We start from the raw sequence: 15,439 nt of genomic DNA on the forward strand, positions 1-15,439 counted from the left end.
AACATACTATCAATATACAGAGTGAAAGACAAATGTAAATAACTGAAAAATCTTAAAGAGTCAAAGTTAAAAAAAAGATTTACAAGTGTATCTTGGCAATAGGTTGAAATTCCATGTTGAAAAATAAGTGAACATGACTGACCGTACACTTTTGCCTCTGATGATAATTATGAAGAAACTGTTTACCACAATGGGTAGGCCGATATTAGACTATACCAATGCTCTCAGGATTCACTAATTTGCTAATGACATTGATAAGGTTAAGAAAGTTCAGCATAGGTTTACCAAATTGTATTTGACATTATGAGAAATGATTGGAAGCAATGATACTGCCCTCCATATATTATCTACACAATCAAAGCGACATGGTTCAAGTCTACAAGAGCCTTACAGGAAGGAACAAGGTCAACCAACAAATTACTTCCTTTTAACCTAAATAAACAGAACAAGGGAAAATACTCTCAGATCCTCTAAGAAATTCTAAGATTGAACACTATCGAAATGGGTTGTTAGTGCCAAAAATGTCTACAATCTTAACAGACAATTGACAAGCATTTATTATATAAACAATATTCTGTCTGATTCATGGAGTGACAAGAAGACCAGGAATGGAATGTGTGTTACAAGTGTAGCCTTTTACCCAAAAGACATATGTTGCATTTTATTTTATAGCAGTCTTATAAAAATGTTAGAATTCTTTCTTACATTTCCACAGTTGTTCATAAAATGAAATTGTTTTATTGTGTTTTAATCTGAATAAATTTCTATTTTATTTTTTTGCAAAATCATTTTATTCTGATAAATTATGTCTTTATCTTTCATGTGCATCAAAAAAGTTTTCATGGATTTATATAATAGGATTTATTGAAAGTCTGATTATGACACATTTTTCGATATGTTAGTTTCTTTGTTGAAAATATCTTACACCACTTTTATATACCCTTATGTACATTAAAATCAAGATATGTTATTAAAGTTATGTCTAGAATCCTTATTCCAATTTTTATCAAAATCCATTACATAATTTGATTCTAGAAAATGTCTCAAATTTAAAGCTTAAGTTTGAGAAAAAAAATTAATTTATGAATCTACCTTATTTGATATCTAATGAATCAATCATGGATCAAATTTAATGCAAATCTGAAATATTCAAATTTTCAAATGGAAGGTTCTGCTTATATTGTGCTACTTAAAACTTCTTTAAAATACTGTAACAAAATTGAAATTTGGGAACTATTTATTAATTAATGTCTGATACTTGTTCAAATTTCAGAAAAAAGTCAGAGGCATCTGAATTTTCATGAAGGGCTTCCATCCTCTTTTTATTAAACTTAACACACCCTTATGCCTAGCAATTATGTACGGAAATTCTTAATGATCGATTAATTAGCTTGAAAGTGAGCTCTACATAGAAATATATAAACATGTACAAATACCTAACTTTATATAAATAGACATATAAAAGATATACTACATGGTTCAAAAATTTCCATGGAGGAAGTTTAAAGTATTTGAAGAATTCTGTCTGATGATAAAGGTTTAGATTGAGGCTATGTGAGAAATATTGGATTCTGTTTGAAAACACGATTGTTCTTTTAGAAAGTAAAAAGGTGATAAGAAATTGAAATTCTGAAGACGATAAGCATCTTACTGCAAGCGAAACAAAGATGAAGCAAAGGCAAAATATCAAGTAATGATCGCATGACGACATGAGCTTAAAATGGAAAACAAAGTTTTGGGATCAAGTTTATCATCGATTTTTTACTTTTACAAAACCTGTAAGTGAAGTTGGAGTCATTAGATTCTTTGCAAGTCGATGTGAGGAAATAATGCAAAATATATCTTTGTTAATTTTTTTTTATTTACATTTTCACCCCAAACAAGGCACATTGCCACTTTGGTGTAGGGGGCTACTATCAGGGGCAGCAGCTACTGATGTACTATGTAGGAAGTTGGGCAGCAAGATGTTGGTTCACATTATACTTGAACTTCCGCATATCAGTACAGTTGGGGAAGCAGGGACCTGGAATGGAATTCCAGAGTCTAGCAGTTTTGAGGAAGAAACTACTGGAGTAGAAAGCTCTTTTACATCTAGGGATCACTACTGTGTGTGTGTGTGGGGGGGATTTAGCTGCCTGCCGGGTTTGTCGAGGGTGTTTACGTCATGGGGGCACAAATGCTTGCAGTTCCTCATAGCATTCATCATTAAAATACTTGTAGAACAGGCAGCGGGATGCAACATTTCGTCAATGGGACAGGGGCTGAAGCTTAGATGCCAGTTCAGGACCTATCAGATTGGCGACTCTCTTTTGAACCATGTCTAGAAGCCAGAGACTAGTAGCAGATGCACCAGCCCAAATATGACAACAATACTCCATACATGGGCAAATAGTGGCTTTATAGAGGTACAGAATATTTTCGGGTGTTAGTAGTTTTCTAGCACAGTAGAGAGAGAGCCACTCCTTCTTCGCAGCGGTCCTGGCAATGCTTTCAATGTAAATGTTCCAACTCATGTTTCCTGTGAACGTTAGGCCAAGGAGTTTAAAAGATGTACTTTCAGATAAAGAGTCATTGGCCATTGCTATTGGTGGTAGAGAAGGTTTCTTGTAGTTATTGAAGAAAACATTACATATAGAAAGCTTATGATCTTTATTAACTGAATGTAATGTCATCCACCACCACCTTTTCATGTTTTACATCTGTTTTACATGCTCCCTTATGTTTGATGGCTTTTACAAATTAATACCCAAACTCACCTATCTCTGGCCAGGTCTTTATCCTTCTTTCTCTCAAATTCATGCTCATCTCTTGTTTCCGTGTTTTTCTTGGCCCAACCCTGCTGACCTTGTTACCTCGACTGTTCTACACTTAAGAACTTAAAATTCTTTCAATGTGATCAAATTGTTGAGTTCTATTCGGTACACATCTCCCTATTCTGTCCAGATTTAATCTTCTTTTGAGTTCATCAGATTTAAATCTGTCTTTAAGATTCAAATTATATATCCATCATATGATTCTCATATCATTTCTATCCATGCAACACATATGCCCAACCCTTACTGGCCAGCTTTCACTTACTATATATCACACTGCGTACACATGCCTGATAAACTCTTCCCTTTACTCTGAGAAACCTTACTAGTTATTTCATGAAAACTTTTATTCATCAGGTATTTAAGAAGCAATTTGTTTGATATCCCAATCTAAGCTGTTTGTGTAATCATTTCTAATAATACTATTATGAGAAAAAATGCTCTTTATATCAACTGCTCTAAAATGATAAATGCTGTTTCATTAAAGATCATTTTTGCACATAAAGAGATTTCTTGTTAAAGAAAAATATTAACAGAATAAGTACTGTGCCCATGCCATCCATAATGATGGCATACTTTTTTCATTGCTTCCCAACGTTTGTTGGCAATCAATATTGATACTTCAGTCAGATGCTGACGGTTGCATCTATTTGAATATATACTGAATTACCTCCCTTATCAGTAGCAATTTATCTATGTAATAATATGCTAAGGCATTTTCATGTATGTACATATTTTATCGTTCTCCAGCCCTTTTTGAAAATATGGGACCACCTGATCAAAAAAGATGCAATGAAAAAAAACATTTTTTTAACATTTCATCTGATATCACTGTTGTGTCAAATGTAAAACTCAAAGTAAAATATACTTTCTATACCTTCAAACAAAGATCAAAGTGTAGTATCTTGTTCTGTACAAAGCTGATTCAATTGTAGAGTCTGCATGAGTCTTGGATACCTATAGAATGGAAATATGTCACAAACGCCTGTGAGGGTTTTGAAGATAGAACACCATAACAAGATGCATTCTAAAACTACATTTAGAAGCATACTTAGATAAGTATGTTTGAACAAAGGGGAGGGGGTAATAATTTCGAGGGTTTTGCATCTATAGAATGCATGGCAGGAATATACAACAGATGAAATATATATATATATATATATATATATATACGCACACACACACACAAATGACAAAAAGTCTATATTACAAATTCGAAGATGTTATTCATGTGAACATTTATTTCTTTCAGCATATCAAAATGTTCAATTCTTGACAGCACCTGTTTCGTAGCACAGAAACAATCATATAATTATTATGCCAATGTTGTAGTATTTTCCACCCTAACTCATCAGAAGAATAAGAACTCATTAACTTTAAAAAGAAAAAGAAAAAAAAAATATATAAATTGAAACAGAGACATTACGACTATTAGAGAAGATTAGAAATGTTTCCAATACTTGAGTCATTTACATTCATTTGAATATTTAGACCAGAAATTGTCAAAATATGCATAAATATTACATTTTAATTAATGCAGATTCCATATTTATTATTATGGAGCCAATTCTCAATTGATTATTATATTGTATTCAATATAGAGTAATAACTTCAAAAGTTATAAAAAAAAATATGACTTGTGTGCCGTTAGCTAGAATTGAAACCCAAATGTTTAGTGCTCCAACCTTAGTAATTATTTAGCACTCCAGCATTGTTATTGTTTGAGCTATCAACAGATGGATGAAAAAGGTTAAAATTAAGTGACTTTAAGCTATATATATTTTAGCTTTATTTCACTTACTCCTGCCAATATCAATTTTTTTTTCAATGTTGACCCCTTAGCTAAAAACCAAATTGAAATATTCCACAGGTCTAAGTACCCTATATATTAAGTTTCAAGTCTGTAGACCAAATATACAGAGAGGAGTTTGGTAGAGCCATTTCACATACACACACAAAGAAGGTAATTTATATATCTATATATATATATAAACGTACATGTGATAGAACATTTTCATCCTAAATTCTATGCAATTACACACAATGTAGAAACTTTTCATAAATAAAATGAAGCATAATAGTTAAATGAAACCAATCATCTATATATATAAAAACGAAAATGTATGTATGTGTGTGTGTCTGGTAAAAACTTTCGATAGACACAACGAAAATTCACAAATTCGGTATCATATCGAAGCCCCATCCTTCGCTCGAAAAATTGGCAAAAAACGTTCCTTTTTCACCCCAAAATGGACAATTTTCTACAGGGGGGGGGTAAAAAAAATAGTCTTCTTGTGACGACGAGCGGTTCTACACATGCGCCAGATGACGTCATGACCTGATTTACTTTCAATAGTTGAAAAACTGAACAAATTTCATGTACGTCGCGTTAGGTCAGTTGATTAGTACGTTGGTTCGTTATCTAAACGTTTTCGGTTCGAATCATGGTGTGAGGTGTCTTCTTTTTTTTTTCGATTTTTTTAACTTAAATATTGAACCAGTGTTATTTAAGCCATTTTTCATGTAACGTTTGTTTTTCTGTTTTTGTTTTTTTACTTCGCTTATCCACCCCCTGACCACACACTCAAAAACACCCAGGTACCCACTGATTTTTAAAATTTTAATATCGAAACAGGCTTATTTAAGCCATTTTTCATGTGTTCGGTTTTTTGTTTTCATCGTTCGTTTGCCTTACATTAGTTTTTTTTTGTGTTTTTTTTTTCAATGTTTTGATTCCCCCCCCCCCCCCCCCCCGCTTAATTAAAACGTTGTTTTCTTTTTTTACTTCGCATATAACAAACAAACCTGGTCATTGACGTCGTCGTCGTCATAACGCTCAACGACTTCCAGGCGTGCACCTGTCAATTTGGTTCTTACTTAAATAAATTCAAACATCTTTCAGTAACTCATTCTGGCTGGCCGATTTTATTTTCAGACTTCACCTCAGGGTATCGGGTTCAATCCCCCCCCTCCTCCCCGAGTTCTTTTTTATTTAACACCACACACACCTCCAAACACCCGAGCATCGCCGGTGGCCCCCGCTAGTCTATAATATAAATCTCACCTGTCTGTATAAATGTATGCATGTTTGTATGTCTGCCAAAAACTTTTGACAGATGTGACAGATTTTAACAAGACCAGTATCGTTTTGAAGCGCAAATTTTTGGATGACAAATATCAAACAAATGGTTGAAAACATTAATTCCTTCACCCTCAACTGGTACTTCTCTACAAGGTGGGGGTCACTTTTTTCACCTATATTTTCGAAGGTCATCCTCTCTTTTTGATTGACTAGCCTTAATTTAAACCTTCGCCACTTCCGGTTTGGCGATGAATGCAACAGCAAAGACATCACTTTTTTTTGTTGTTGTTGTTGCTGTTGCTCAACACACACCTCCAAACACCCGGACAACACCAGGTACTCAGGCTAGTCTAATAAGAAAACTTAAAAAATTAATAATTAATTAATACTCATTATTTAAAGGAATATGCAAATTAGTTAACTTTTATGAAGTCACTCACATATTCATGAATAAGTAATTTGCGTTAGTTTTTAAATAGAAAAAGTATGCTTTTAATATCAAGAAAAAAACTCAACTTATATGATCTTGAAATCAACACAACATGTATCATTTTATTAGAGATAAAAAAAAGGACTTTGGAGTGATTCTTCTCACAAATGTGAAGGAGGTGAAGTAAATGAGGCCTCTTTACTTGATTTGCAAATTAAATTTGGCATGTAGAATTGTTGTCCTATATATTTCTTTTCAGGCAACGGGCTTAGGTTTTTAACTTGAAAGGAAAACTGGAATTGCTTGAATTGGTGTTGTTACTATCATTTCAAGTGTTTACTTCTACTACAGACTGATTAAAAGGGTAAATGGAAACGGATCAGTTTCTGTTTATTTTGAAGATTTATCTTTGTCAGCGCTTGCCAATTTTGCTTCTTTGCTGAAAGTTGATGTAGTCAGAAGAATTGTGTATTGCAAGTGGTAAGACACTAACACACACACACACACACACACACATATATATATATATATATATATATATATATATATATAAGAGCAAACAGTTAATAAAACATGTTAAAAAACACTTTGAAAAAGAGTTAAAATCATATTTAATCTGAAAAGGAAACACTTGATAAGTGGATAGTCCTTAATCCGCGGAGTTTCAAAGAAATACTTTCCTTCTCATCAGAGGGTAGGAATTAGCAAAATGCGGGATCGGATTTTGCATACAAAAGTATTTGATTAAACTACAAGTAAGTCAAAGATCTTACTTGATAACAAAAAGTGAAGCAGAGGGAATATGCTACCAAAGGTACTTAAGCTTTTTTTTTAATGTAGTTTTATTTCTATATGATTTTAACATATTACAAAACGGTTCTTAAAATAGTATAATACATTTTATTATTATTATTAATTTATTTATTTATTATTTAATTAAACATTTTATGATTATTTTTACATATATTATTTTTTAATTTTATACATTACTATAATAGTAAGTGGATTTTGTCTACATTTCTTATTGGGGAAATGTTATTTTCTAATGGAGAGCCATGTATTTAACGGCTGTCTTGTTTTTAAATCTTCAAAACAGCTATATGGTAAACAGGTTATGATCCCTTTTTTCTATTTAACAATTTAAGTTAAGTTTTTCTTTTTCTCCCCATTGTATAGCTGAATCCCTTTTTGTAATTGTGAATTGTCTAGCAAAAAGTAAGTGTTAAATCTGTAGTATGTTAAATTTAGTTGATATTTCTAGGAATTTGATACATTCAAAACTGCATTATTTAATTTAGTAAAGTTTTAATAAAATACTCAAAGCTTCTTTATCTATATATCTATAAAAGTGAAAGTATCTGTCTATCTGTGTGCATTTCTCTACACTATAACTCTGTCAATTTTCAGTCTACAGACTTGAAATTTGATATACAGGGTAGTGAGATTTGGAAAAATCTTTGTAATCGGTTTTCGGCCAGAAATTTGGCTGTTAAGGGGTCAAAGTTCAACGATTTGACCTTTGAGAACTCTACCAAACTCCTCCAACAATTTTGGGTCCAAACACTTAAAATTTTAGATATAGGTTCCTTGGACATGGATCTAACTTAATAACTTGATTTGAGCCGAAAACAATAAATGTTAAGGGGTCATAGTTAAAAAAAAAATTGACCTCTGCAGTCTCTACCAAATTACTCAGACAATTTCTGGTCTAAACATTTGAAATTTTACATAAAGGGTATTTAGAGATAGGGTAAGTTTTTAATCGGTTTGGGTCAGAAAATTTGAGCTACAAATATATAAATGTATGTATGTATGTTTGCATGCCTGCTTAAAACTTTCGACAGAGGTGACGAATTTTCACAAGATCAGTATTGTTTTGTAGTTAGACCCTTCAGACGACAAATACCAAAAATTTGGCTAAAACATTAATTTCTTCACCCTCAACTGGGCACTTTTCTACAGGGAGGGGTCGCTTTTTTCACTGATATTTTTGTAAGTCATCCCCTCTTTTCGATTGTCTAGCTTTAATTTAAACCTACGTCACTTCCGGTTTGGCAGTGGTCATAACAGCAAAGACGTCATGTTTTTTTCATGCTCTTTTCCTCCTTCACAATACGGGTTCGAGCCTGCCTTCCTACTACCACTTTTTTTTTTTTTTTTTTTGCTCAGTACATACCTCCAAACACCCGGGCAACGCCAGGCACCCATGCAAATATATATATATATATGAATAAAAATAATATAAAAATACCAGTGATGGTTGGCGTTATGTTGTTTTGAAAAAAGGATGTCCCCTGCAATAGGGACAAAACGTTGATCACCATTTTATAAATTCTTTCGGTTTTTCTTTTTTCAAAACAACATACATATATATATACATGGTGAGTAACAAAAGTATTGGGTATATTGTTTTCTTTTCATATTTCTCCAAAAATATCAATTTAAATTGAATGAAATTTACACTCCATCTTTGACCAGATATTATCCATCTAAAAAATAAAAAGGAAATGAAGATATACGTAGCAAATATTTATTTATGAAAAATCAATTTAACACATTTAATAATATTTAGTTGTATATCCTCTGTTCTGTCTTACAGCCTCCAAACGCTTTCTATACTGCCTACTAGTTTCTTACAAGCACTTGCTGGTAGTTTTAGCCATTCTTCTTTGCAAACTTTCTTCAATTCCTGATATTCTTGGGCTCTTTTCCATGCATCCTTAACTTCAAAGTTTTCCACAGATTTTCAATGGGATTTAGGTTAGGTGACTGGCTAGGCTACTGTAGAATACTAATCTTATTATCCTTAAACCATTTCATAGTTATTTTAGCCTTGTGCTTGGGATCATCGTTTTGCTGAAAAATAAAGTCGCAACCTAATCCTAAATCTGTGGCACTCTTGAACAGATGTGTTGACAAAATCTTTGTGTATTTTGCTGCATTCATTTGCCCTTCTATGATTTCCAGTCTTCCAACTCCATTTACAAAAAAGCAACCTTAAATCATCACACTTCCACCTATAACTTTTACAGTGGTAATAATATTAGATGGTTTAAATTTTGTACCCCTTTTTTCCTTCATACACAGGTGCGCATGTTTCAGCCAAAAAGCTCAATTTTTGTTTCATTTAACTAAATAACTGTTCCAGAAATCATCCGATTCTCATTGATATTTATAAACAAATTTCAAACGATCTTTCACATATTTATTATTTAATTGAATTCATTATGAATTGCTTCCTGCAAATCTTTTTGAATTTCTAAACGTCATAAATGATTCTTTCTTCATATTACGAGTGATGTAACATCATTTAATTTACGTGACCGACTATTTCTTAGAAGATTTTTAGTATTACCACCTGTTGTTTTCCACTTTCTCATGGCAACCTCAACTGTACTCACCACCAAATTTAGTTTTTTTTTTTTTTTTTTTTTTTATGAAGGTCACCACTTATCAAGGCCCAGAAGCCTTTCGGGGATAAGGGTTATTTTGTGTACAGTAATCAATGGGATAGTGTTGCAGTATTCATTAGTATTGGAGATTTGATAAAGTGTCATTAAATAGGGGGGGGCGGTTCATCAGGAATTTGTTTATTAGTTCTGAAGCTCTTTTCCATCTTTATACCTTGCTTTGATTTGTAAATTCCTTTGTTTTAACCATTTTAAAACAGTGATGAAAGAGGCAACCTGTGCAGTGTCTGAGAGCTGTTATCAACTGACCTGTAAGTAGCCAGAACCCTGAGGTGCCTTCTGATTGGTAGCAAGATAAAATGACCACATAAAAATGAAATTTTGACAGTGTATTAAATACTTTTGCATATCGGTAATTCGATTTTTTGTTCATAAATATTTGTCAACTAGGTATGTCTTCATTTCGGTTTTATTTTTAGATAATATCTGTTCAAAGATTGAGTGTAGATTTAATTCAAATTAACTTGATATTTCTTGAGAAATATGATAAAAACCGACGTACCAAATACTTTTGCTACCCATTGTGTGTATGTGTATGTGTATATATATATATATATATATATCATACAGCTTGACACACCGGTTCCCGTCAGATCATCAAAATTAAGCAATGATGAACCTGGCCGGTTCTTTTTGAGCAACTTTCATTTTTTTTTATTGGCAATATAATTTTGAAAATTTAATTGGCAAGCTTTAAGAATACGTGACCTTGAATGTAATATTGAGGTTGTGTAAAAACTCAAAATAACAAGTTGAGTTTTTTATTAAACAAAGAGTTATTTTTTTATCCCTTTAGCCATTTGAAAATTAAAATATTTCAGATTTGTATTGACTTTGATTCATAGTCATCGACCCCAAGTCGGCAGGCTTATATGAATTTCATTTTCTATTTAAAACCCCTTAAGACATAAATTTGAGACATTTTCTTGGAATCAAAATCGAAATTAGATTAAGGATTCTAGACAAAAACTTTGTTTTTAATTTTTCTAAGGAGACATAAAGTTGTGTGAAACTGTTCTGTTTTAGTAATTAATTTAACGTTCTCATTGCGAGTAAAAATGTCGAAATTAGATTAAGGATTCTAGATAAAAAGTTTGCTTTTAATTTTTTTTCTTTCTTTTTTTTTTTTTACACGGTGGTCACCACTTATCAAGGCCCAGAAGCCACTCAAGGATAAGGGTTATTGCAAGTACAGTACGTTAGTGTGGAGATTTGGTGAAGTGTTTAATTAAAGGGGCGGTTCATTACTAATTTATCAACGTTGGACTTGAAGACATCCAATTTGTAGTCAGGTGGGAAGCAGGCAGACGGAACAGAGTTCCACAGGCATGCAGTTCTAAGAAAGAAGCTTTGTTCATGGAATCCACGTTTTGATTTAGGCACAGATAAAGAGTGGGGGAAATTTTTCACAGTGGATTCAGCTAGACGGGTGTTTTTCGTGAAAGATTGCGAGGGGGGGGGGCCAGAGATTGGAGTTCAGACGAACACCTGCCATGGAAATAACGATAAAACAAGGATAGGCTCGCAACATCTCTTCTGTGGGAGAGGTTGCAGGGTAGAGAAAAGGACATCCCCCACTAAGCCACAAAGTCTATTTTGTACTCTGTCAAGGCAGGATAGGCTGTTTTTAGGAGCTCCTGCTCAGATATGGCAGCAGTATTCTATCCTTGGACGTACTTGGCTTTTATATAGATAGAGAATTGCATCAGTAGTGAGATATCTTCTGGAGCGGTAGAAGGATCCCACCATCTTTCCAGCGACCTTGGCAACAGACTTGATGTACGTGTTCCATTTCAGATCAGGAGTAAAGGACAAACCCAGAAGCTTGTCAAAACACGGGGCTTCTCCCAGACGAGAGCCATCCATTTCAATTGATGCCAGATGGGGATCAGAGCGTTGATGATGTAAAGATAGGAGTTTGATTTTAGATGCATTAAAGGTAACCAGCCACCTCCTCCCCCACTGTACCACGCGCTTGAGATCAGAGGAGAGAGAATCAGAGAGAACTTTGTCATTTACAGCCTTTGATGTGTTGCCGTAGATGGTCGTGTCATCAGCATAGATGTCAATGAATGATTTAAGTATGTGTTTAGGGAGATCATTGATGTAGATCAGGAAGAGAGTTGGGCCCAGGATTGACCCTTGAAGGACTCCAGCATTAATACTGCAGGCCTCTGATTTTTGTCCATCGACCACTACTCTTATGAGCCTATCGGAGAGAAAGGATTTAATGATTGAGAAAACCTTTCCAGTTATACCGTAGCTGGAAATCTTGTGAAGTAGGCCCTTATGCCATACCTTGTCGAAGGCCTTTGATATGTCAAGAGCAATTGCCCTAGAAAGGAAGCCTTTGTCAAGAGATTCACTAATCCTGTGAGATATAACCGTTAGCACATCTGTGGTAGATCTTGCAGAACGGAAACCATATTGTGTGTCACTAAGAAGATTGTTTCTGCTGAGGTGGTTTACTATTTCTCTATTTAATATGGATTCCAGCAACTTACTCATAACACACAGGAGGCTTATTAGTCTATACTGAGAGGGAGATGACTTATCACCTGAATTCTTAAATACAGGGCATACTGATGAGGTTTTCCAGGGAGTTGGAAAGCACTTCTCCTTAAGGCAACGCTTAAACAGTTTCGTAAGTATGGGAGCAAGTTCTGGTTGAAGCTTTTTTAACACTATAATTGGGATGCCGTCAGGGCCAGTTGCTTTACTGGAATCAAGGTTCTTGATTAGCTTGGTGACCTCATGCACGGATATTTGTATGTTACCTAGCGTGTTCTATGTTATAGGAGGAAATATGGGGAGTTGATGGCCTTCATCACATAGGGTAGAATTAGCTGCAAAGTTCTTGGCAAATAATTTGGCCTTGTCTGATGCTGACGAGATGACCTCTGGTCCATTGATAATGGTTGGGATAGAACGCACACTTCTGTTCAGGATCCTATTTGTTATTTGCCAAAACTGGTGAGAACCAAGCCGCTGATCAGCTACTTTGGATTTAACAGACCGGGCATATAGCTCTCTTGCATTTTTTATTACTCTTTTACAGTGGTTGCTCACGTTCCTGAAAGCAGCTTTAGTCTCAGTGCATCTATTACGTTGGTAGTTATGGAAAAAGTGATTTCTGTGCGCGATAGCAGCAACACATTTTGGGGAGAACCATGGCTGGCTGTTAGGTTTTTGTTGGAATTTTTTGGATGGTATGAATTGGTCTATGCCTACAATTAACCATTCGGTCAGATCTGATACTATAGAGGACACATCCTTTTTAAACATGGAATACAGAGGTAAATCAGATATGAATGTACGGAAACTGTCCCAGTCAGCCATAGAGTATCGGTATACAGTACGGTGGAGGGGTACGTCTGGGGACTTATTATATTTCATTTTTATCTTAACTGATTCGACGGAGTGGTCGGAGGATGCTAGAGGAGAATGAACGGAACATTAGCATAGCTCAGGGGAAGTTGAGAGAAAAAGGTCTAGGAGGCTTGCATATTGACCAGTAGTATCGGGCACACAGGTGGGTTCGCGAACAATCTGAGTGAGGTCATAAGCAATGGCAAAATCATGACAAAACCTCCCCTCGTCGTCTGTCTTATTTGAATGGGTCAGCCATTCCATGTTATGGACGTTGAAGTCACCACAGATGTGGATGTTAGCCAAGGGATGTGCAGACAGGATATGGTCTATTTTCTCAGATATACTCTTAAAGATAGTAACTCTCCTGTTATGGGGCCGATAGAGTGCAAATATAAATGCAGTGGTGTAAGCAAGTGCAACCCGGAAGCACATATAGGGTAAATTATTCTAAGGAGACATAAAGTTGTGTGAAACTGTTCTGTTTTAGTAATTAATTTAACGCTCTCATTGTGAGTAAAAATGCCAGCGTGGTTCTTACAGAAAAACAGTTAATTAAACTGCAGAAGCACCTGTTAAACTATACAAGTCCTATAATTGAATACCCCCACCCTCAAAAAAGAATGAAAAACATAAAAATATATTTGGTGGTTATGGTTTTGTAAACCGCTTGTGAAAACTTTTTAGATCAATTAAAAAGCATTAAAACTATGTAAGAAAAAAAATAAATAAGCCGCATTTAAAAAAAAAAAAAAAAAACTTGATTTTAAATGACTTCTATGCAATATGATAAGACACCCCACTACACCTGTTTGCATGCGTATGTATCATGTAAGAAAAACACTACCAAAGGCGGTGAAATGACACAAAATAGTCTCAGGTCTAGGGGTTCATACCATGCAAATGTAAATTTGTAGCATGTTTGATTATCAGATTTGTTGTCAGCGACCTCGAATACCCCTAAAAAAACCAAATTAGAGTGGTTGGAATCAAAATTGAAATTAGATTAAGGATTCTAGACAAAAAGTTTAGTATCCTATTCATGTTTTTAATTTTTCTAAGGAGACATAAAGTTGTGTGAAACTGTTCTGTTTTAGTAATTAATTTAACGTTCTCATTGCGAGTAAAAATGTCGTCCCACCACTAGTTGTTGTTTTTTTTCTCTTTTCTAGGATTTTTAATCATATCGTGCAGATACTTTTGCGTATTATTTTAACCTATTATCCGCCAGCGTCCCATTAATGGGATGTTCAAAAATGTCTACATTTACATCTAAAAGTTTCCCTTAATTCAGCGGCTAATGGAGTTGGGGTTTGCAATTTTTCTAATGTCAGCTGATTGTATTTTTTATTGTTTTTATTATTATTATTTACTCACTAGGAGTTCTCACAAAGATTACTCACTGATAATAACCGGTGGTGTTCCCTGGAGTTTGGGTGACAATAAGTCTCCCCAGATTTCCAGTACTCTTCACCTTTTTGATAACCTTTGCAAATGAATTTGTATCATTGCATAATATTTTACAATTGACTTTTCGTTGCCAATGACTATTAGTTTTCATTGAAATTTGGGTGGCAATAAGTCTCCCTAAGGCCCCAATCTTCTTTGCATTCTTTCAGTAGAGGTCTGATTAGTGCTCTCCCCTTCTAGTCTTTCTATTTTCCTTGACATTTCACAGCTATTTTATGTGTATCTGCTGAGACTGATGCCTTCTTCTTCTTCTTCTTCTTCTTCTTCTTCTTATTATTATTATTATTATTATTATTATTATTATTATTATTCTCTGATTTTATTATTTTATAATTTTATACAGTTATTAATTATGAAAAAAAAAAGCAAGTGAATCACTTGCTTTATTCAGAATTGTATTGTTATCTTTTCATTATTTGAATTCATTGATTTCACTACTAAATATACATGAGTTTAAAATAAAGGCTGGTTGCACTAAACTAAACTTCCTGTTGATAATAGTTTTTGTCTGCTTCACTGATTTCTAATTACAACTTTGTTATTGCTATTTCTGTGTTGGATTTGACACATATTTCTTTATTTCGAATCCCAGTTTAATTAAATTTTATTTGTCTTTTGTTGATTTTGTTTTTGACAGGAGTGATTGATACATTTAATAACATTAATTTGGAACCAAATATTTTTCATATTCTAAAAAATAAACGCAATATCAGTGTTTTTTTTGTTTTGTTTTTGCTGCTGTGATGAAATTGTTTGGAATTGTAAACATTTTTACTTTTAGAAATTATTTTATTGTAATCTTTTT

At 33.9% G+C, this 15,439-nt stretch overlaps 1 protein-coding gene across 2 annotated transcripts in view; it reads left to right on the plus strand.

The window, feature by feature from the left end:
- The window catches only part of LOC145287976 (intraflagellar transport protein 80 homolog), a 510,341-nt gene that overhangs the window by 237,324 nt on the left and 257,578 nt on the right, over positions 1-15,439 (plus strand). The gene's annotated exons all lie outside the window — the stretch shown is intronic.

The sequence above is a fragment of the Euprymna scolopes genome, chromosome 11 (assembly GCF_053919585.1).
Source record: "Euprymna scolopes isolate OS-2025 chromosome 11, ASM5391958v1, whole genome shotgun sequence".
Classification (NCBI taxonomy): Eukaryota; Metazoa; Mollusca; class Cephalopoda; order Sepiida; family Sepiolidae; genus Euprymna; species Euprymna scolopes.